The sequence below is a fragment of the Rousettus aegyptiacus genome, unplaced genomic scaffold, assembly GCF_014176215.1.
Source record: "Rousettus aegyptiacus isolate mRouAeg1 unplaced genomic scaffold, mRouAeg1.p scaffold_m13_p_1, whole genome shotgun sequence".
In the NCBI taxonomy this organism is placed as follows: domain Eukaryota; kingdom Metazoa; phylum Chordata; class Mammalia; order Chiroptera; family Pteropodidae; genus Rousettus; species Rousettus aegyptiacus.
In genome coordinates this window covers 57176041-57197623 of record NW_023416284.1, presented here as the reverse complement: position 1 = coordinate 57197623, position 21583 = coordinate 57176041, and the positions used below count along the sequence as shown (strand labels likewise).

Below are 21583 nucleotides of genomic sequence, written 5' to 3'. Positions count from 1 at the left end.
TGTGGTAATAAATACAGAGGTCTTGGAAGATTTCCTTTTTTGTTTGTTTGTTTTTTTTGAGTTTCCATCAATAATAAATTTACTTGTTTAAAAAAAAAATCTAAATACTGGCATTGTCCAGAAAAATGTAACAGGTTTATTTATAATTGTTATAAAGTCGAACTGCTGAAACTTGTTCACTTAAACGTTTTGACTTTCATTAATGCTTTATGTCCCCACATTGATATTAAAAATTCACACACAAATGAAAATAGAGAAACTGCCAATACCTGATTTCTGTCCCCTATTTTTCCACTTACAATCATATACTTAGGTACCTTTTGACCACAAGGAGGGGGAGGGGGGAAATGTCTAACATTCAGAAATATCAATAACAGAAAGAAAAGGTGTTTTTTGTTTTCCTTGTTTTTTTTTGTTTTTTTTTAAGAATGAAATGTTTCCCATCATAGTGGATTCTTAAGCATGTTCTCCGCGTATGCGACATGCTAGCTGGATGTCTTTTGGCATACGTGCTACGTGTTTGGCATGGATAGCACACAGGTTGGTGTTTTCAAAAAGGCCAACCAGATAGGCCTCACTTGCCTCTTGCAAAGCACCAATAGCTGCACTCTAGAAGCGCAGTTCTGTTTTGAAGTCCTGATCAATTTCTCACACCAGACGCTGGAAGGGAAGTTTGCGAATCAGAAGTTCAGTGGACTTTGATAACATCTAATTTCACATAGTGTCACAGTACTAGGCCTGTAACGATGAGATTTCTTCACCCTTCCAGTAGAAGATGCACTCTTGCGAACGGCTTTTGCAGCCACTTGCTTCCTCAGTGCTTTACCACTGGTCGATTTGCAGGCATTCTGCTTTGCACGAGCCATGGTATGGAGATCTCCTTATTTACCCGCCTTCTTCCACTGGAGCTCGGCAAGTTAGAGGCGGTGCAGCGGCTTAGAAGATTTCTTTTCTTTTTGAAAGTGACATATGATTACAGATTTGAAGATGGTGATCAAATTTGTTATGCAGAATACCTAACAGAAAAGAATTTTAGGCAGAAGAAATAGGTAGTGCAAAATTTCCGAAACAAGTGCATATTGCATGATAAGGAACAGGGGGAATGTAATGTTTCTAGATTGGAGTGAGCAAGTATGAAATAGTAGAAGATAAGATTTTCTTAATCCACTCAAACTGCCATAACAAAATATCACAGACAAGATGGCTTAAATACCCGAAATGTATTTTCTCACAGTTCTGAAGGTTAGAAGTCCGGAAATGAGCACCAGCAGAGGTGGTACCTGGTGAGAGCTCTCTTTCTGACTTATAGATAGCTGTCTTCTCACTGTGTGCTCACATAGCCTTTCCTTGGTATGTACATGCATAGATAGAGAGCTCTCTTTCTCTCTTTCTCTCTCTCTCTCTCTCTCTCTCTCTCTCTCTCTCTCTCTCTCTCTTCCCCCTCCTTCTCTCTCTTTCTCTTTTTATAAGACCATCAATTCTAGGACTCCATCCTTATGACCTCATTTTACCTTAATTACCTTCTAAAGCTCTATCTCCAAAAGCACTCACATTGAGGGTTAGGATTTAACTCTAATATGAATTGGGGTGAGGGCATAATTCAGTCCATAGCAGAGACCAACAAGGTAAAAGTTGAGGGCAGATTATGTAAGGCCTTGTATACCATTGTAAAAACTTGAACTGATTATCTCTGGAATTCTCTTTATAGAGGAGTTTTATTAATCTGTGTTCTAGCAGGCCATAGAATTTTTTTCTATATTTTTTCACATATTTTTGGCTTTTAACTCGAGCCGAAATGGCAAGAGACAAAAGCTATGAAGATACTCAAGTTGAATCTCAAATGTCAGCTTTGAATACTAGTTTTGAATATAATTGGAATAATTTGAATGAACTTATTACTTAAATTCTATATCACAAACCTTGGAATTATTGTCCTTTTAATTTAACATGAAAGTCTATGCAGAAACATGCAAAACAAGATTCATAAAGCAGGCGAAATAGATCTTTAGGCTTTATGCTAGGGGTTAAAGAAAGGAGACGAGAGGCAAGGAACATAAATTCTTTAAGGAGAGTGTTTGTATAACCTAGTATGCCAAAATATATATTGAATGTATGTATATAGGTAAACTGACTAGTTAAGCCAAAAATGAGGTGAGACACTGTTCAATTTAATTACACAAAATCTTACTGCATACTGCATAAAGTATACTAATGGTCTAACAGATAATATAAAAAGATTTCTAATTGTTACTAAAGATTAACTATTCAGCACATATGTGCCAGGAATTTTTGGCAGAATATCCTTCCATTTAGCCAGAAAGTAACCTGCCTAGTGAAAAATCTAATTTGATCTTTGTCCAATGTCATTAAGAAAAAAATAAATGCAAAGAGGAAACAAAGAAATTAAAAACTATTTTGTGCTCATGGATTGGAAGAATTAATATTGTTAAAATGTTCATATTACCCAAAGAAATCTACAGATTCAATGCTATCTTTATCAAAATTCCAATGACATTTATCATAGAAATAGAACAAAAAAATTCTAGAATTTGTATGATATAAGAAAAGACACCAAATAGCCAAAGAAATCTTGAGGGGACAAAAGAACAAAGCCAGAAGTATCATACTCCCTGATTTCAAACTATATAATAAAGCTATAGTAAGCAAAACAGTATGGTATTGACAGAAAAACAGACACACGGATCAATGATACAGAATTGAGAGCCCAGAAATAAACCACACCTATATTTAACATGATTTATAACAAAGATTTAAGCCATAAAATGGAGAAAGAACAACTTATTCAATATATGATGTTGAGAAAACAGGACATCCATATGCAAAGAATGAAATCAGTCCACTATCTTCCACAATACACAAAAATAGATTAAAAACTTGAATGGATTAAAAAGACCTGAAATTATAAAATACATAGAAGAAACATAGGCACTAAGCTCCTGGACTTTGGTCTTAGGAATATTTTTGTGAATTTGGCTCCAACAGCAAGAGAAACAAAAACAACAATAAATAAGCGGAACCACATTAAACTTAAAAAGCTTCTGCACAACAGAGGAAACCATCAATAAAATGAAAAGACACCAAAAAAATAAGAGAAAATATTTGCAAATGATATTTCTGTTAAAGGGTTAATACCGAAATATATAAAGAACTCATACAACTCAATAATAATAAGAAAAAACAACCTGATTAATATATGGTCAGAGGATCTGAATAGACATTTTTCTAAAAAAAAATGCAGATGGCCAACAGGCACATGAAAAATGTTTAACATCACTAATTATTAGGGAAATGCAAATTCAAACCACAATATGATATTACCTCTTACTTGTTAGAATGACTATTATCAAAAAGAGAAGAAATAACAAGAGTTGGAAAGAATATAGAGAAAAGGGAATCCTTGTGCATGGTTGGTGAGATTGTAATTGGTGAAGCCACTATAGAAAACAATTTGGAGATTCTTCAAAAATTTTAAGAATAGAAGTACTATATCATCAAACTAGTTTACTTCTGAGTATTTATTAGAAGAATATGAAAACACAAATTTGGAAAGATGTATGCACGTCTATGTTGATTGTAGCAGCATTTATAATAGCCGAGATAGTAAAAAAAAGTGTCCATCAACCAAGGATTGGATGAAAATGTGGTGTGTGCACACACACACACACACACACGTATAATATGTGTGTGTATATATATATATGCACACAATGAAATACTACTCACAATAAAAAAGATGAAATATTGTCATTTGCAACAACATGGATGGATTTGTGGTGATTATGCTATGTGAAATAAGTCAGCGGGAAAGGACAAAAATCAGAATTTCATTCATATATGGAATATAAAACAAAGAGAAAATAAATGAATTAACAAACAAAACAAAACAAAAACAAACACAGATACAGATAATGATTGGTGGTTACCAGAAGAAAAGGGTGGGGTGGGGGAGGGCTAAATGGGTAAAAAGGGTCAAATGTGTGGTGAGAGACAGAAACCAGACTTTGGGCGGTGAACACTCTATAGTGTATACAGATGTCAAATTATAATTGTACACCTGAAACAGTTAATACTGTACACCAATGTTATTTCAATAAAAAAAACAAATGCAAGTAAAGTAAATAACATAGTTACTATTATACATTAGAATTATCAAAGTCGAGCTATTTGTAAAAATTTTATAAGCGTGTATTATTTTAAATCTTATATCATCATCACCATTATCATTAACAGTAACTCGTAATGTTTTAATGTAAAATTATGTTTTCTTATGTGACAGAGTATAGAATATTTCACCCAGTGCAAATCTTTGAGGAAAAAAGAAAGAAATTGAACATATTTTTATGTAAGTCCAAGCAAGGTCTAAGAGATCAGCTATATAATCTCATTTTACAGGTGGAAAGAGACCCAGAGAGGTTAAATAGTGAAATGTAAAATTGAAGTGATTGTTTCTCACACAGATTTAATGGTTTCATTCTTATCTACCCATTCAGTTCCAAATCTAGTGAAGCAAATAAATAAATAATAATTTAAACAAATAATTTAGAAAATAAGATTCACTAAAATATTGCTATTTGCTGTAAGCTTTACCAATAAATCACCAATTTCAACCCTAGGGAAGAGGAATACAGACTACAAAATTTCTATTATTTGTGTATTAGTTAGGCCTGCAAGCTATTTTGTTTTGTTTTGTTTTAGCTCTGCTAGAAAAAAAAAAAAGAAAAAAAACTATGTAACTTTCCATCCTGTTTTAGATACATACCCCAAATCAGTTTTCCAACCATAAAGAGAGAAAGACATCAAAATAATATATTAACATCCATGCATAGATTTCTCTGAACGAGAAATTTTATGCAGGGTTGATCTGTGCTCTTTATCTAAAATAGACCATGTTACCAAAAGAATGCCTCAAGAACAACAAAAAAGAGCACAAAAGACCTCTGTTATGACTCCATGTACCCAAGGGTCATTGTTCTATTGCAATCAGTGCTGATTGTTAGTTATAAGCTGATGACTTCTATATCACTGTCATGAGTTATAACTCTGAAAGTAATATGAAGCAAAGAAACCAGCAAAGCTGACCCAACAAAGACAGATATAAAATTAGCAGTGGACTAGAGATAACTTTATGCCAGTTGCTAAGGGCAACGTACAACTGATGGATAATGTAATAACGCACATTAAGCCACACTTATACTAAATAAGTTCACAATATCATTAATAACCGTAGCAGCAGGGGCACCAAGCTGACTGAGGTAAGCAAAGGTGTTGATGATGACTATACCTTAGGGAAAGACCTAACCACTTAATGACCTGATAGGAAGCATAATAGGAGGGGGAAAAGAACACTGTAGTTTCTGCTTCATTTGTCCTTACTTTTAACTTAAATAGCCCCTGTGAAACTCTATTTCTTTCCAATGCTGCCACATTTTACATGTCCCTCATATTGAAGGTAAAGGAGATGTATCTATTTTTATAACCTTATGAACATGAATTCTCCTGTCAGCAAGTCTCAATTTCTACTGTGTCCTGACTGTTCTTTCTCACTCATGTACTGCTTCTTTACTATACTGATTGCCTGCCTTCTGCTCTACATTGGAATAAAGGGAGCAGGAGGGAAGGAGAAGAAAAGAAAATTGAGTGTTTGAGGAGGTTATACATATGCGAAGGCTATTCCTAACAAAATCATGAAGGCAAAAATAGTCTAGCAATTAACTACACTTTTAAATTTATTATTCCCTGTTCTCAGGTTACAGAATGGTTTGTACTTAGTGCTGTCTTCTAATCTTGTTCTTTTATCTTTTCTCCAAATCTTCCTCATCCCTTCTTTCTCCCAAACTCACTGCTATCTTCCAAAAACCCTTCATTAAGGGTTTTGTTCAATGTTGTAAATACGATTTCTAAAATAATGCCATGCATGTAGTAGTAGGCACTCGATAAATACTTGTAGAATAAATGTACACTAGATCTGAAATATCTAATAAGAGACATTGTGTTTTTTGAAATTTTTCAGAAAAGGCAATATGTATTTCTTTCTTTTATTTTTTCTTTTGTTTTAAGAATTTATTCCTAAGGTATTTTTGGAATTTTACCTTTCCCTCTATGATCCCCAATGGCTGTAGCTAGCTCACTTTTACACTTCCCAAGAACCGGGGAACCAAAATGCTCTGTGTTCCTATCGTATAAGACGGCATGGTGATGCCCCATCATCACAGCACAAAGCACAGTGCTTTATCATCTGCAGAAACTGATATTATGGCTGAATGGAGTTAAAATCATTTAAATTTTAAAGATCAGGATTGAAGTCTGAAGTTTACTATTAACCATCTGTATGACCTTGGGCAATTCATAGTCTTTCTGGGCCTCAATTTCTATCTTTATAAAAATAAAAAGATTAATTTAGATGATTTACCTCTAAAGTTTCCTTTAATTCTTATGACTCTAATCTCTATAACTAGGAAGGATGGGTGCTTTATAGAGAACAAGCTTCAATAAATGTATTTTTGATACACTAAATTTTACTTTAACAGTATTTACTCTGAAATCTATAGAAACTCATAATCTAAACTCATAAACTCATAATCTTTGCCCATTATAATTCTAGAGAGACCTCATTGTTGTATCCTAATAGACTATGGCTTCCAACTTGCTCCTACCTTAGACTTCCAGTTAAACTAATTGGAAGTCCTAGGAATGGACAACACATGAACAAGACTTGGAAAGTGAGAAGAAACATTATAAAGGTATTTCTGATATGATTTCATGTTCAAGAACTCTGTGATTTTGTGTTTCCTGTCTATTTGAGACATCTCATTAAACATGAAGGACATGAGGTTAGTAATGGTATTCGTGAGGTCAGTGCCTACCTGACTAATTCCTTTATTCTTCTGTATTAAACTTTCCTTTTTCACTCTAACCCAAGTACGAGCTTAGTGCAACCTAGAGGAAACTCACTTTGTAGTTTCTCTGTCCTCAGCTTCCTTATCTATAAAATTGTAAAACAATAACAATAATTATATCTATTGTATTGACTTGATGTGAGTATTGAGAGAAAATAAACTGCAAATTTACTGTGTAAAAAGCTAATCTATGAAATTTTCAGTATTTTATGAGTTTGAGTACTCCACCAGTCTCTCTTTTTCTTTTGTGTCAATTTTTCTCCTCTAACCCAATGCTAGAATCTTTAAAATAAAAATTAGATCATTTTAGTGAACCAAGCATTGAAAGAAGTAGCAAAACACCTAGTATCAGTCTTAACTGACCAGTAGTCACTTTAATGCATAACCCATAACCTTAAATGAGTCATTTAGACTTTCTGAGACTTGGGTTTTGTTTTGTTTTGCTTTAATCTGTAAATTAGGAATACTGCTCTGTCTACTATGATGATCACAAGTAATAATGTAGGTGAAATATTTTTAACAGTAAATTTCTTTTCAAATGAAGCATACATTATTATTCTACAGACTTCATTGTGTAGTTCTAGGTTCATATTAAGCACTAAATAAGAATTTTGACAATATAGAATATTAGAGTGGGCAAGGATTAACTGTGGAGATTAACTAATCTAATCCTCACATGTTTTTCAGGTGAAGAGACTTATTTTTTGAAATTATTTCTTCTATAAAATTAAACTAACCTGCCTTAAAAAATTTTTTTAAAAATAAATTTAATGTTTTAAGAGTCAAACTAAGACATACATGTTACTATATTGACTGATAGTGTACTTTTTTCTTCCAAAACTTTCTGGGACTCTGGACTTGTAATGATACATGAGTAGATGGAGTGATACCCTCATGTTCTTTAAGCCACAAGAAAAATAAAATGATATTATATTGACCTACAACAATTTATGAATATAAAATAAGAAATCTCTATCTAAAAAATGAAAGACATGATGGTACTAGTACAAATTATGGCCAAGGAGTAAATGGGTACTACAGATACTTTGTCACATAATAGAAATCTCTGATCTACAGTAGATCATAATGAGACCATCTATCAAATCTGGTTGGCCACTGATTGATTCTATGATCACTAGTAGGAGTTCCACTGTAAATTAATTTGAAACTCATTTTATAAATTTCAGTCTTTGTGCTGTTCGAAACACTAAACCCGACATTGCCTTAAAGAATTACCCCTTACAGAATCAGTAATGTCTCTAATCAATCTGTTAATGGAGGTACCTCAGACTCAGTTTCAGCCAATTACTTACAGGGAAGTCGGTGTAGTGCCTCACTTAAGTCAGCATAATATGGCCAGGGCAGATAATTTAAATCTAAAGCTTCTTAAGCCAGCTGCTTCATTAAGAGGTAAGCTAGTTACTGATATCTTTAATTTAACACTCTTTTCTAGAGATCTCCCATCAACCGGGATGTGTGCCAGAGTAATAACCTCATAAAATTTTTTTTAAAAAGAAGAAGAAAAAGAAGATGTAAAACAGGCTTCGAAAAGTGTAGTGGAGAAATAAAAAAAAATTGATCTAGGGTTATTTTTCATAACCCAAATGACTCACTTGGTAGTCACCCAATACTAAACCTAAATTCAAATGCTTTGAAAGAGGAGGAATTGATTGTAAAAGGGGATGTGAGACCTGTAGAAATTCAAGTTAGCAGTATAAAGATGAAAATGGTCCAATATAGAGCACTCTCTGAAGGCAATAAATATAATGAAAATCTGTGGTATTTCTGTATATGATTTTATTATCTGCTTTTTAGTAAAAGTATGTTGAGTCCACATTATGCTGTGAAGCCAGTATAGTGCTGAACACCATAGGTGATTCAGATGGAGATAAGACTGAGGAAGAGGAAAAGATCAGTTAATACAAGGTAAGATACATTAATATGTTCAGAAATGCATAAATAGAATAAGTATAATCATAGTTCAGAGAAGAGCATAGTGTAAATAGGTCTTCAAAAAAAATTTTGCTTACATACCAGCTAAAAGATTTTTGTCATGTTTAATGGGTTGCATAGAATACAATTTATGATATATTGTAAGGACTAACATTTATTAAATAAAACAGCTAGGACATTTTGTACAAAGTATCCAAAAGTACCCAAATATCATGGCAATTTGATACCAAATGAATCCATTTTAAAAGTCAGAAATTTTATATTATTTCATTTACCTCTTGGGTTCATATTTTTATTTCAGTTACCATAAAAATTATGTCTTCATGTAATATATTTTATGCTTATCTTTCCTGTCAAAAATATGAATGCAAATTAAAATTTTTATTTTGATTAAATTTCCCTTGATTTAATATCTTTGACTTAAGATTACATAATCTCTTCAATCTAATATTATACAATTGATTGAAAACATATTCATTGTTATTTATTAACTATAAAAAGTAAACTATTAAAATAATTTTTATTGAAATGAAGTTATTATTTTTAATAGTTTACATATCATAAAAGAGTACAGCTTATTGGTAAAATATTAATGAAATAATTAACAAGTCTACTTCTATTTTTTGTTTGCTTTAAAAATCTGAGAAAATTTGTCCTTATGAGTAAATAGATGTGAATAGAAGAACTCCTCGATTCTTTGAATATTTTCTGAGGCACATATCAAAAATCACATTGTAAACTCAATTAGATCTTTCTTCAATTTTGTTGTAAGTAATAAATGAGTCAATAAATTCATGTCATTCAGTCATTAGAATCTTTTAGTTTCAGGAAAGAGTTTACTAACATCAACACTGTTAACTAGACCTATTCCTCTTTCATTTAGAGGCACCTGATTTGACTTGATTCATATGAAGTTAGAAAAAACTTTTAAAATGCTTACGTCATCACGTGCTTTAAATATAATTCCATCAAAAGCTTGAGAGGCAGATTTAATTCATTAAATTTGTGGAAAATTCCCATCATGTGACCTTATTAGTATGAATTAGAGCCATATTCATTTTCAAATTAACCAGCCAAGTCAGATTTAATTTCCAGCACAACAATGTGACTTCATTTTTCAATCCAAATAAATATATTAATATTCATGCCCATGACAAGCAGCTAACTCCTGAATTTTCCAAGTAAGTAGGTTAGTAGATGATAGATGATGGTATGTAGTTAAGTCATAGAACTTTGTCTTAGGTTTGCTTCTGGAAAAAAGTAAGCCACTTTAGTATTTCTTTCTAATGCTTCCTTTTGTTTGTTTTCATGAGTCTCTCGCTGAAGATTGATACATTTTTTAAGCAAAGTCAGAAGATGATATAAGATAGATAGTTAAAAGGAAATTGCTATAATTCCCAGTGCGCCACAATAAAATACATTTAAAATTAAGACCATATTCCTAAATATTCCAATTTTAATTCTACATTTTTTCATTAACAGCAATATCTGACAGAAACCAAATATTCTATTTCTATACATATAATTTCAGAAATGTTTTAATAGCATGGATCATTGATCATCCACATCCATAAAGAGAGGTAATAGTGCGACAGCACCAAAAGGGCAGATTAACTAATATATCACCTTTGGAATATATGACTTAATCATTAAAATGATTATAGCACTAATAGTCTGCATTTCATAATGCTTGTAATCTGTAAAGTGTTTTGCCATCAGTATCAGTCCAGATCCAGCTAGAAAACAGAAACTTCTCTTGGTCTTTCACAATGAAGGGATTTAATACAGTGAAACTGGTGTGTAGCTAATAAGACAACTGGGGAGCCATATAAGAGATGATGAGACAAGTAAGAAATAGGAAAAGGATAGATGTTGCTACCCCTAGGGCTAGAGGGACAACAAGAGAAGGTGGTAATACCAGAGGCCAGAAGAGGAACCATCTAGCAAAAATTCAAACCCAATGGGAACTGTCCTGCCTGTTTGGACCACAGAAGAAATGGCTGGCTTTTACAGGTTGGAACCAAGGAGGAGCCACAGCCAGATATTCTACCTAAAGAAGAGTGGACAGAAAAGCAACACCCAGGCTTTCCCATAATTTACATCAATGACTTTTCTAAAACTGCTTCTCATTGGCTGAAACTATGCAGAAGTCAGAAAGCAAGGGAATATGAAGCTTGAAGTTTGGCTCAATACAGAGAAAAGAGGAAAGAACAAAGACCAGATTAGAAAGTAAACAGGTAATTGGGAGGTACAGTATCTGTCATTTGATTCTTATAACCATTTCAGTAGATAGACAGCGTATTGCAAGGATTAGTTTGTTCCTTTATTTTGATTCATTTTTTTTTGATAAAGATAAGGCCACTGGAATTTAGAAAGCTTCCAAGAGTTGGATCTGACCCCCAAACTCAGACTTTTTATTCCAGGGATCTTTCAATAGCAACACAGACCTTAATGTATCATTTTAAACTTTCAGATTTAGGTTTACGGCATAAAATAAGCCTTGTGGACATTTGGGTTTAAAATAAGGAAAGGACTGAACAAAATGAGTCTAGTGATCTTTAGTTTACTGCACTGAGATTATCTGTGCTGTTTGCAAATCAAAAACCTAACAATAGAGTTAGTAATTAAGTGTATGATAAACATTTATGGTGTTAAAGAACCTCTGGCTAGGACTATTGTTTATCTTCTCAGCAGAGAAAGAAAAATCCAGATTCATTAATGACTTAATGCTGCCCCAGCCTTGTCACTAGCCTATAGTCACAAAAGCGTATTTTCAGAGGTATTATCTGAAATGATATAAAGGTAGTTTACTATGGGAACAGTTTCTCTTATAGCTCCTGCTATAGCTCTTTGCAATATAATATGACAATCTAGAAGAAAAGAAATAATACCAACTATAAGAATTCTTAAACAGGAACCTCCATGTCTCCGAAATTGAGTGTGCATGTGCATGCGAGTATGTGTCGTGGCTGTGTTTTAATTGTTGATCGGCAATAAGTACTGCATTATTAGGATGCACAGAAAGATTCTATATTGGATAACTATTTTTCTTTTATCATACATTTTATTCTGATCTGAACTCAGAAATTCTGAATCCTCCTACAGAGAAGGAGAAAATAGAAAATGGCAGACATTCGTTAGCCATATCTTCTAAATACTGGTTCATCATGCTACGGACTCAGCAAATTTTACACTGCTTGAAACAATTCTCTGCTCTGGACTCCCATGAATTGTCAAAAACAAATATCCATGTGATTTATTATATTACCAAGCAGAACCCTCTAAACCAAGGGAAGCAGGAAAAATATCACTGATGATCAGGATTTTTGTCTGAAACATACTCAATGCTGTCTGCTGTTGACAATCAGGAGGTGAAACTAAGGGAATGGTGAGTTTGTGGAGTGATTAACATAAATATTGCCACAATTAATTATTATACCATGTCCAGGGCTTTGAGAACAGAATCCATTGTCAGAAAAGCCTGAGCACTTACGGAAGGCAATTAATCCAGTGGTATACAGGGCAATGCACAGTTTTTGCAATATGGAGAAAGTTTAGCATCTCTTATGAGTCTGAAACCTGTGAGCAGTGAAGAGAATTCTGAGATAATGCCTAGCCAATTTCTTGCAAAGTCATCCAAGAATGATTGGTAGTGTCATTGTCAATGATAATAGCATTTATCTGAAGAACAGAAGGAAGCAAAATTATGAAACTCTTTTTTTTAATTAGCAATATTACTAGAGGCTCCATATATTTTTTTTCATTTGTCATGAATGATACCATGTTTTGTGGGCTCTTGTAAGTCTGCAACTAGATTTTATTAAATGAAAAGAGTGACTATTCTCAGTTAAATTTATTCTGCATGGATCAAACCAAGTTCATTTTGATATTAATCTTCTATGCTGCTAATGAATTACCATAAACTTCAGTGGCTCAAAACAACACGAATTTATTATGTCATAGTTTCTGTAGGTCGGGAGTCCAGACGTGGGTTAGCTGGCTCTCATGCTGAGGGTCTTACAGTTTGAATTCGAGATGTTAACCAGGCTCTGATCTCATCTGAGGCTCAGGGTTCTTTTCCAAACTCACAGATTGTTGGTAGAATTCATTTTCCTGTGGTTTGATGGCTGAGACCTTGGTTTCCCTACTAGCTATCTGCTAAGTACTTCTCGCACTTCCTAGAAGCTGCTTAGGCTCTTGCCTTTTGGCTCCCTCCTTTACAATGTGCTGTTTACTTTCTTCTGGATCAGCAGATTAGAATCTCTCTGACACTTCACTTTATGTTAATGGGCTCATCGAATTAGGTTAAACCTACCCCAGATAATTGTCTTGATTTAACTCCTAATCGACTGATAAATAACATAATCTTGAGAATGATATGTCATCATATTCACATAGAGAGTGTATACATCAAGGATCACTTATCTTGGAGACTATCTTAGAATCCTACCTATCATAATTTCCATGAATTCATTGCAGATTTTATATTTCAGTATTCGTAAGAAGACCAGATATTTCAAGAAAAGATTTTTGCTATTTTGCTATCATAGCTACCATAAATTATAACTTTACATAGATAGTTTGAGATTATTAAAAATAATCACAGCTAAATATATTTATACAAAAATATAATTGACAAACACATATGTATATTCTGTAGTAAATTAAACATGCCAAGTCAAATGCAAGGTATTAACTATATATTTTTATTTTTTCCAAGATCTGAGAAATCCTGTATTAATAATTATCACTTTTAACATACGAAATCTTAAACACAAGTATTAGGTCTATTTCAATGAGTATATAAGTAGTCACAACATGGTATTATTTGGTTGGAAGCATGTTTACCTAGGGGGAATGGTAAATGAATACATAGTTTTAAGTTCAAAAAGTACGGACAAAACTAGAAATTTGACTCAGAGGGTTAAGTGTGGTACTTAATCAAGAGTGGTACATAGTACATTAATACTGGCTCTGATGTGGTTTGAATACATAAGCTTTTGTTGTCTCATATGCAAATGTTTGTAACTAACAAAAGAGCTAAAATTTTAGGTTGCACCATGAGTTAAAAGAAATGTTTTGATTTTAGTGTTTTTATGGTGTTTCTCAAATAGCACTTATGTTCTTAGCAAATAAGCATCATGAAATAAAATGGAACGATGCCCATTCTGCAAATTAGAGACAATGTTGATCTAACTTGTGGTAGATTGCTAAACAGCAATGTATGAAGTATAAGCTTTACTCTTTCAAGCATCTTCTTAGGGAAAGCAAGAAAGAAGTGATTTTTACTTGTGTCTGTTCTTCAAAGAAAGAAAAATCAGCAAATCTGATGTCTTCAAACAGGCAAATGAAATCAGTTAGTACTTTTTAAATAGTAAAATAGTGGTCTTGGAAGGGAATTCAGATATGTGAAAATAGTTGTGAACTGCCAAGTAATTTCTTTTAGTAGAGAATGGTGAGTGTTTCTGCTTGTATCTATACTTTACAGAATAATTTCAACTCTACTCAGACACTAATGAAAGAAATGCTATGTAAAAGTTTGCTACTGTGGTTATTGCTAAAATGCTAAGTGGTTGCTCTAAATTAATGATATTTAAACAATTTCCTCAGTCATTTTACTTCACAACTAAAAGGAAGATACATTTTAAGAGCATATTGTTTTTATTTCTTTAAACCAAATGCTCCTTATGATACAAAACAGCACTCAGTGATCCGTGCAGGCTTCCATTTATAATATTAACAGAAGACATGTTCCATGCTAATCCATCTCATTAATATTAAAGAAAGGACTCCAAGACTAGTGAGCACTTAATCATTTGCAATTAGCACCTAACTGTTAATTCTATGGAGGGCTCTTAGGGAGAGAAGCAGAAGAAGTAGCTCCCGTTTGCTAAATGTTAGTTGATTTAACTTAGAGTATTTAATTCTGGGAAAACTCAGTAATTAGAACAATTCATGTAGCTAGACAACTTTAATTGATCAGTTAAAAATAAAAGAATCCCCAGCTGAGAGACACGACAAGATATACATTTTGGAAATGGACATGACATAGCCATTTTGCTAATTTATTTTATTAGGTTCTATGTACATCTAGGCCAAGGAATTTGGCATCTAAGCAGAGATGAGTAAATTTCCAGTTCAGATTACCTCAACACAGATCCCAAAATCCAATTAGCAGAATGGGCAGCTTGTCTGGTTTGGCTCCAACTAGAGCAGCTTGCTTCCTCGATGTCAACTCAACCTGAAAAAAGGAATAACTGTGAGTTTCCCACTTTAAGACTCAAAAGAATGTCAAGACCCAGAATAAGAGCTCTATGCCAATGACTCTGAGCAAAACCAAGCTTCCAACTGTGATCCAGTCTTTTTGCTTTCCTTCTACATTTATCCTGCCATTTAATGGGCTCTCCCTCCCAGATCTGAATCTGCCTTTTTTCTAGGGGCAGATCCTATTATCAATTGTTTGTTGCAAACTTCTTGGAAGAATCAAAGGCATTGGGAGAATCTATTACAGAGTATCAAAGGGGACCCTGCCATTAGATAGGCATGCTTTAAGCAAAGGAATCTGTTTGTACCATCATATTGACTCAATTCCTCTCAAAGCTACTTCCAGCACCACTTTTTTTTTTTTTTTTTTTTTTTTTTAATCTGAGGAAAAGCCCAGGTTGGCAAGATTCCTTAAAAGGCAGCAGGATTCCCTGAAATGAGCAGAGACAGGCTTGTCCATCTCTTCTGTTAATATCATTTACTCAACTGGTAGTGATAGAATGCCCTAGGACATACCACACCAAATGTTGTCTGTGGCAACCTTTAGCACCAGTTCCACTGCCAAATCTAGCAAATTAACTAGATTTAACTAAGCACAATTACGACAGCTTCTAATTTTCAAATCGATCTATTTATTTAACATTTTCATAAAGTCTTATCCTGCAACCTCGCCATCTTTCCCATGCACTTTTCTCATTTTGTAATGTGTTGTTATACGTCAGTTGTTCTTCCTTTCTATGTATTTTGTTGTTTTTGTGGCTGTTCTCATCCTAGTCTTAAACTCGACTGCTTCTATCCACATTTGATAAGAAGGCCACCTGCTAACTTTGCCGAATAAGAGGCTCTTTACAGCATCTCTCCAGATGTATATGGGCACTACAGCTGCATAGCCATGGAGAAATCTGTTTTCAGCCTTCTGCCTTACAATATATCCTAATATTTACCAGCTGCATTGAAGTGCCTTTGACATTAAGGATGTGGATGAAAAAACATGGGTAAAGCAAAAAAAGTCATCACCAACAGACTCATAGTAGCCATAATTCTCCCCATGACATAGGATAAATCAGAAAAAGCACTCCAGATGGGTCCCGTTGAACTAAGTGCATAGAAAGAAGAGTAGTATGTAGATGACTCCTAAAAATAGGTTCCATATGCGATAAATAGCAGGTACCAGGTTTTGAGGTTCTAGACTCATCTGGAGACACTGAGAAAGCCTTTCACTCCAAGAACAGATCTGGAGAATCTTTGTGAGATTTCATGATGAAGAATGATACATGCTAAGAGGGTAAGAAGCATAGAGTAATGGATCATGGATTTAATTTTGTCTCTGTTACCTACTTGCAAGTTTCCTTATGCAAGGTTCTGAACCTATTTAAGACCATTTCCTCACCTATAAGATTAGAATAATAACAATGTTTACATCATTGAGTTCTGTGAGGTATACTTAGTACGGTGCCTGGCACATGATAAATGCTTATAAGCGACAATTATCAAAAATTACCTTTATTTTAGGTAAACATTTAGATAGGTGGCTTCTGGCATTCCTTTCCTTGATGTATAGAAAGTCCAGAAATCTTCTCTCAACTATTCTTTGAAAAACAGACAGGAAATAGTTAGATTTCAAAAGGCTCCACTGCCAGCTGCATGCAACATAAAAGGAAGAAAGATGCCAACCAGGCAAATAAGTAAGGAAAGGTGACATTTAGCTGGAAAGTAAGACTTGTCTTGGGTTAGCCACTATAATGAACTCTAGAAGTACATTTTGACATGTGTGTAATTGAACAGTTTTTGATTTTTATGTACCTACTGTCTCTCAGAAAGTTCACTAATCTATTATTCAGTTATGATGTATAGGTAGCAAAAATAATGAAATTAGGATGCTTGTTTTCTTTCTAACAATTTATATTTAACAGTTAGGCAATGAGGAAAGGACTTAGAAGTGGGGTTTAAATTCCAATTTAACTGTTACTCGCTGTGAGATATTAACCAAATTCTGTAACTTCTCAAGGACGTAATTTCTGCATCTATAAAATGGGGAACTAATGTCTATTTTTGCAATAGTTATTGAAAATATATATAATTCCTTTAAAATGCCTTGCTAGTTTTCTGGAACATAATAGCATTCTCTAAATAATAATGGTTATTACCACATTTATACTTCTCTATCAGATTTCCATTGCTGTGTAACAAGTTACCATAAATGTAACAACTTAGAACAATACCCATGTACTAGTTCACAGTACTGTAGGTCAGAAGTCCAGACATGGAGTGGCTGGGTTTTCTGTTTGGAGTCTTAAAAAACTAAAAGAAAGGCATCAGATGGGCTGTGTTCTCATGTGGAGTTCAAGCTTCTCTTCCCAGGTCATGTGACTGTGGCAGAATTTACTGCTACAGGACTAGGGTCTCTGTTTCCTTGCTGGTTGTCAACTTTCAGCCACTCTTAGCTCCTGTGGCACCCACATTCCTTGACATATGATCCCTTTCATCTTCAAAGCTAGCAGTGTAGAATCTTCTTTGCATTGTATCCTTCTCATACTTCAGATGACTCTCTTTTGCCAGGAAAAACTCCATCACTTGATTAGGCCCAAAAAGCATAATTTCCTTTACTTAGCCAACTGATTTGGGACCTTAATTACATCTTAAAAATCCCTTTACAGCAGCACATAGATTAACATTTGACTGAACATCTGGAAAAAGGTGTGTATACACAAGGGAACAGGAATCTTGAAGGATATCTTAGAAATCTGCCTACCACTGTAATTTTGAGAAACAAATATTCTTCCTTTTGAGAAAACTGAGATTCCAAAGGTTTAATTGACTTGCCCGAGGACATCCAGCTGAGAAATATTTCTTAATAGAACGTCTCTAGGGGATATTTGGCAATATTTGGGGACATTTTAGTTGTCACAATAGGGGAAATTATCAAAAATTTTTAGCTGGCCCATGTTAAAATTCTATTAATATAGAAGAAGAAAACTGACACTGGGGACCAGAGGTAGTTTCTGCCAAAGATTATGCTCGTTTATGCCAGGCAATTCTCTGAGAATGCAGCTAGAATACAGTGGAAACAGTTCTCAGTCAGCTTCCACATTCTGAAAATAACATATCAATAAGAAGCTTTCAGTTCAACGTAGGATTTCTCCAATTTAACAGTACTGGTATACTAGCCCAGATAATTCACCGGGATGGGGCTTGTCCTGTTTACTGCAAGATGTGTATCTGGATCCCTGGCATCATCTACTAGATGTCAATAGTACCCCCATCTCCCTCTCCTACCACCAAGTGTGACAAACAAAATTCTCCTGGGGGAGGAGCAAAGTCCCCCTCAGTTGAGAACCACTGTTCTAAAGGGAAGAAGCAAGCCCTTGCTCAACTCTCTTCCCTTTTTCATTGGCTTCCTTTTTCCAAGGCAGAAATGATGTCTGCAGCTAGAGCAGCCATCATAGACCACTCTGGGAATTAAATACTATGGTTAGTGGAGTCAAAGCTGAGGGACCTGGTCCCTGACACCTGGTCAGCTTACACTTGAATTGCTACCTGGTCAGCTTATACTTGAATTGTTATAAGAGATAGAAATAAACTTTTTGTTTAAATCACCGTATTCTGGGGTTCTCTGTGCTTGTAATCTAACTAATGCATACTTCTTCAGAAAGCCATTTTGACAGAGCTGGGGAGTGTTAAATATATTGCCTGTTATCTTAAAATCTTGTAGCTCCATTTCTTTTTTGTTACTCAGCACATTATGCTTAAAATATAGCCTGTCCCCAAAGAAGCAATACTTACAATGAGAAGCTGTACTTGATTCTTCGGTAAATACATACTTTGTTTGACTGTATTCTAACAACCCAAATGGAGGTTTCCGTTGTAAACATTTGTTTCACAAGCAAACACATCCAAATTGAAATGTTTCTTTTCATTGTTGCAGTGAAATATCCATTTGCTTTCAGGCCGTAGGGATGCTGAATGCTTTTGTAAATGTTTCCACAAACTGCTGGCTAGTCCAGGCCCATCTCTCTCCTACTGCTCAAGAATTTCCTAACCATCAGGAATTCCCGAGAGACTCGCCCAGGAGTTCAGTGGTTGCCTGATAGAAGTGATCATCAAAATGATCTTGCATTAAGAAAGTGAAGACTGATTTTTTTTTTTTTCTATCAGAACAATTAGTTGTCCCAGGGAACACGTTACTCTCTTCAGATGTATTAAGCATATATAAGAAGCTGTATTAATGCTTTCAAGCCATTTGCCAATGGTTTCTTCTGTGACTTTAAGTAATTACTTCCATATCACAAAGTATCTCCAATGTTGGAGATGAGTTTTTCTGCTGCAACAATTAAATGTTGTAACAATCAAAAAAACACTATTTTAAATATAATTTTTAAAGACGAAAACATAAGAGATAAAATGAGTTTGGGTGCATTTATATTTATTGACACAAGGTGTTGCCTGTGCACGTGCCCCAAGAACTTATCTAAATGCTTTCTCCTCCCTCATACATCTACTGAAATGCTACCTGTTCTCTGTGTACATGTGTGTACTTTTTAAAGAAAATGTATATTTATTGTACCTTTTTTCTTATAAGTTAAACTTGTCCTAATGCCCTGGAATATTTGATTGAACAGAAGATTGTTGCAGTGGTCAGAAGCAACCATTTCCATGTATGCTGAACAATTATTGCCAACGCATATTAGCTGAACCTTCTGCCCACTAATGAGTGGTGGCAAACTAACCAAAGAGAAGGTTTCTTTTGCAAAGAATAAGTGGAATAAAGCAAATCATTCGATCATTCGAGCTCAGGTTGTTATACTCTGAATAAACCTAGTGAGTATCCCTTTCTTGATGGCACTGGGAAACTTCCAGGTGATGACATTACTGAAAGGTATTTATCCCCTGTTCAGTGTCACAGTACACTCTTGAAATAAATTGCCATAAAATTCCAATTATAAAGAAAGTATCATTTTCTGTGAAATGTGTAAGATTAATATAAAGATATGCATTATAGCATTCATCTTAATTTGCCTTCCATCAGTTAGGTGAAAACAAGAAATTTTGAAAATTTGGAAATACTAGTTAACATTCGTTTATCATTTACCATATGCCTGGTCCTACCTTCTTTTTATCATTTAATCTTCACAGCTCAATGAGAGATATGGTTATAATACTCAGTTAATTGCTAAAGAAACAGAACTGCAAAGGTTACGTGTGTGCATACACGCGTGAATGTATAGTCTGCCCAAGATCACGTGGCTAGAAAATGGCAGATCTGGGTTTCAAAACCAAACTATCTTAGAAAAACAAATACTAACACAAATTTTAAAATATGCTATGTAATAAAATTTTAAAAAGGATGAGATTTGAAGTCCAGTGGATGAAAAAGGGGGAAAATAAAGTAAGTAAACAAAATGTGTTGTAGACACAGTCCTCTCGATGCAAGTGGCTCTACATTTTGGGGAACTTGCCCTTGAGGTATCTAATAGAGAACCTCAAAGGCTGAGCATGAAGGACAAATAACATGTCAAGACTTTATGTTTTTGTCACTTTCAGAAATCTCAAGCATGTAGTATTACACTTTAATCAAAGCCAGCGTGACCAAGGGAAAACAGGCCTAGGTACCATAACTCTCTGCTCTTTCTTTGCTCATACAAAGTATAGCTAACTTACTCAGGTAACTTGTTCTCTTCCCATTGAGCTCCATGGGCCTGTGTGGCATTATCAACAGGCAGGCATATGTTTGGACCTTGGTTCTTGGTTCTGCATCTTCCTGCTTTAGAAACTCAAATGAGTATTTTAAATCTCATGCACCTCAGATTATACAGGCACAGTGCTGTTGTGAAGTTAAATAAAATGAGATTTAAGGCACCAGTCATATAATGGAGCCCAAAATGGTTAAGTGTGTGTCATCAGTACTTAAAGTCCCAAAAATGTCATACTTGTATTTGACCACCATGGCCAACTCCTATATCCTACTGAGTCCCTGGTAGGTGTTTAATTAAAATCTATTTACCACAAAATTCGAGAATTTTTCCACCCTGTTTATTTACTATCACTGAATCTGAAGTCCTGAAATACTGCTCCTGTTTATCGCTTTTCTAATCCAATTAGATACAGGTTTTGGGATAATGATGCTCATTGTAGTAGGGTTTGACCTGCGTGTTTCTTTTTCTGTATTAATAAAATATGGGGGGAGAAAATAATTAGAAAAATTATGGGTGATAAACCCTATGATTTAAATTTCCTGCTTGCCCTCATGCTGTGATTTCCCAACTTTATATTTCTAAAATGGTTATTTTGTGATAGAGTTGAACTAATTTCTTTTTACTATTTAGCAGAATAGGAGTAATTTTCCTCCACATTTCTGCAAAGAAGAAAAAAATAATACAATCATACCTGGGGAAGATTTTTAATTACTTTGATTGTGTTTCCTGAATGAACATATTATTTCTTAATGGGGC

At 34.3% G+C, this 21583-nt stretch overlaps 1 pseudogene; it reads right to left on the bottom strand.

The window, feature by feature from the left end:
- Nucleotides 1-456: 456 nt before the first annotated feature.
- LOC107511570 lies at nucleotides 457-866 on the bottom strand (annotated as a pseudogene).
- Nucleotides 867-21583: the final 20717 nt, after the last annotated feature.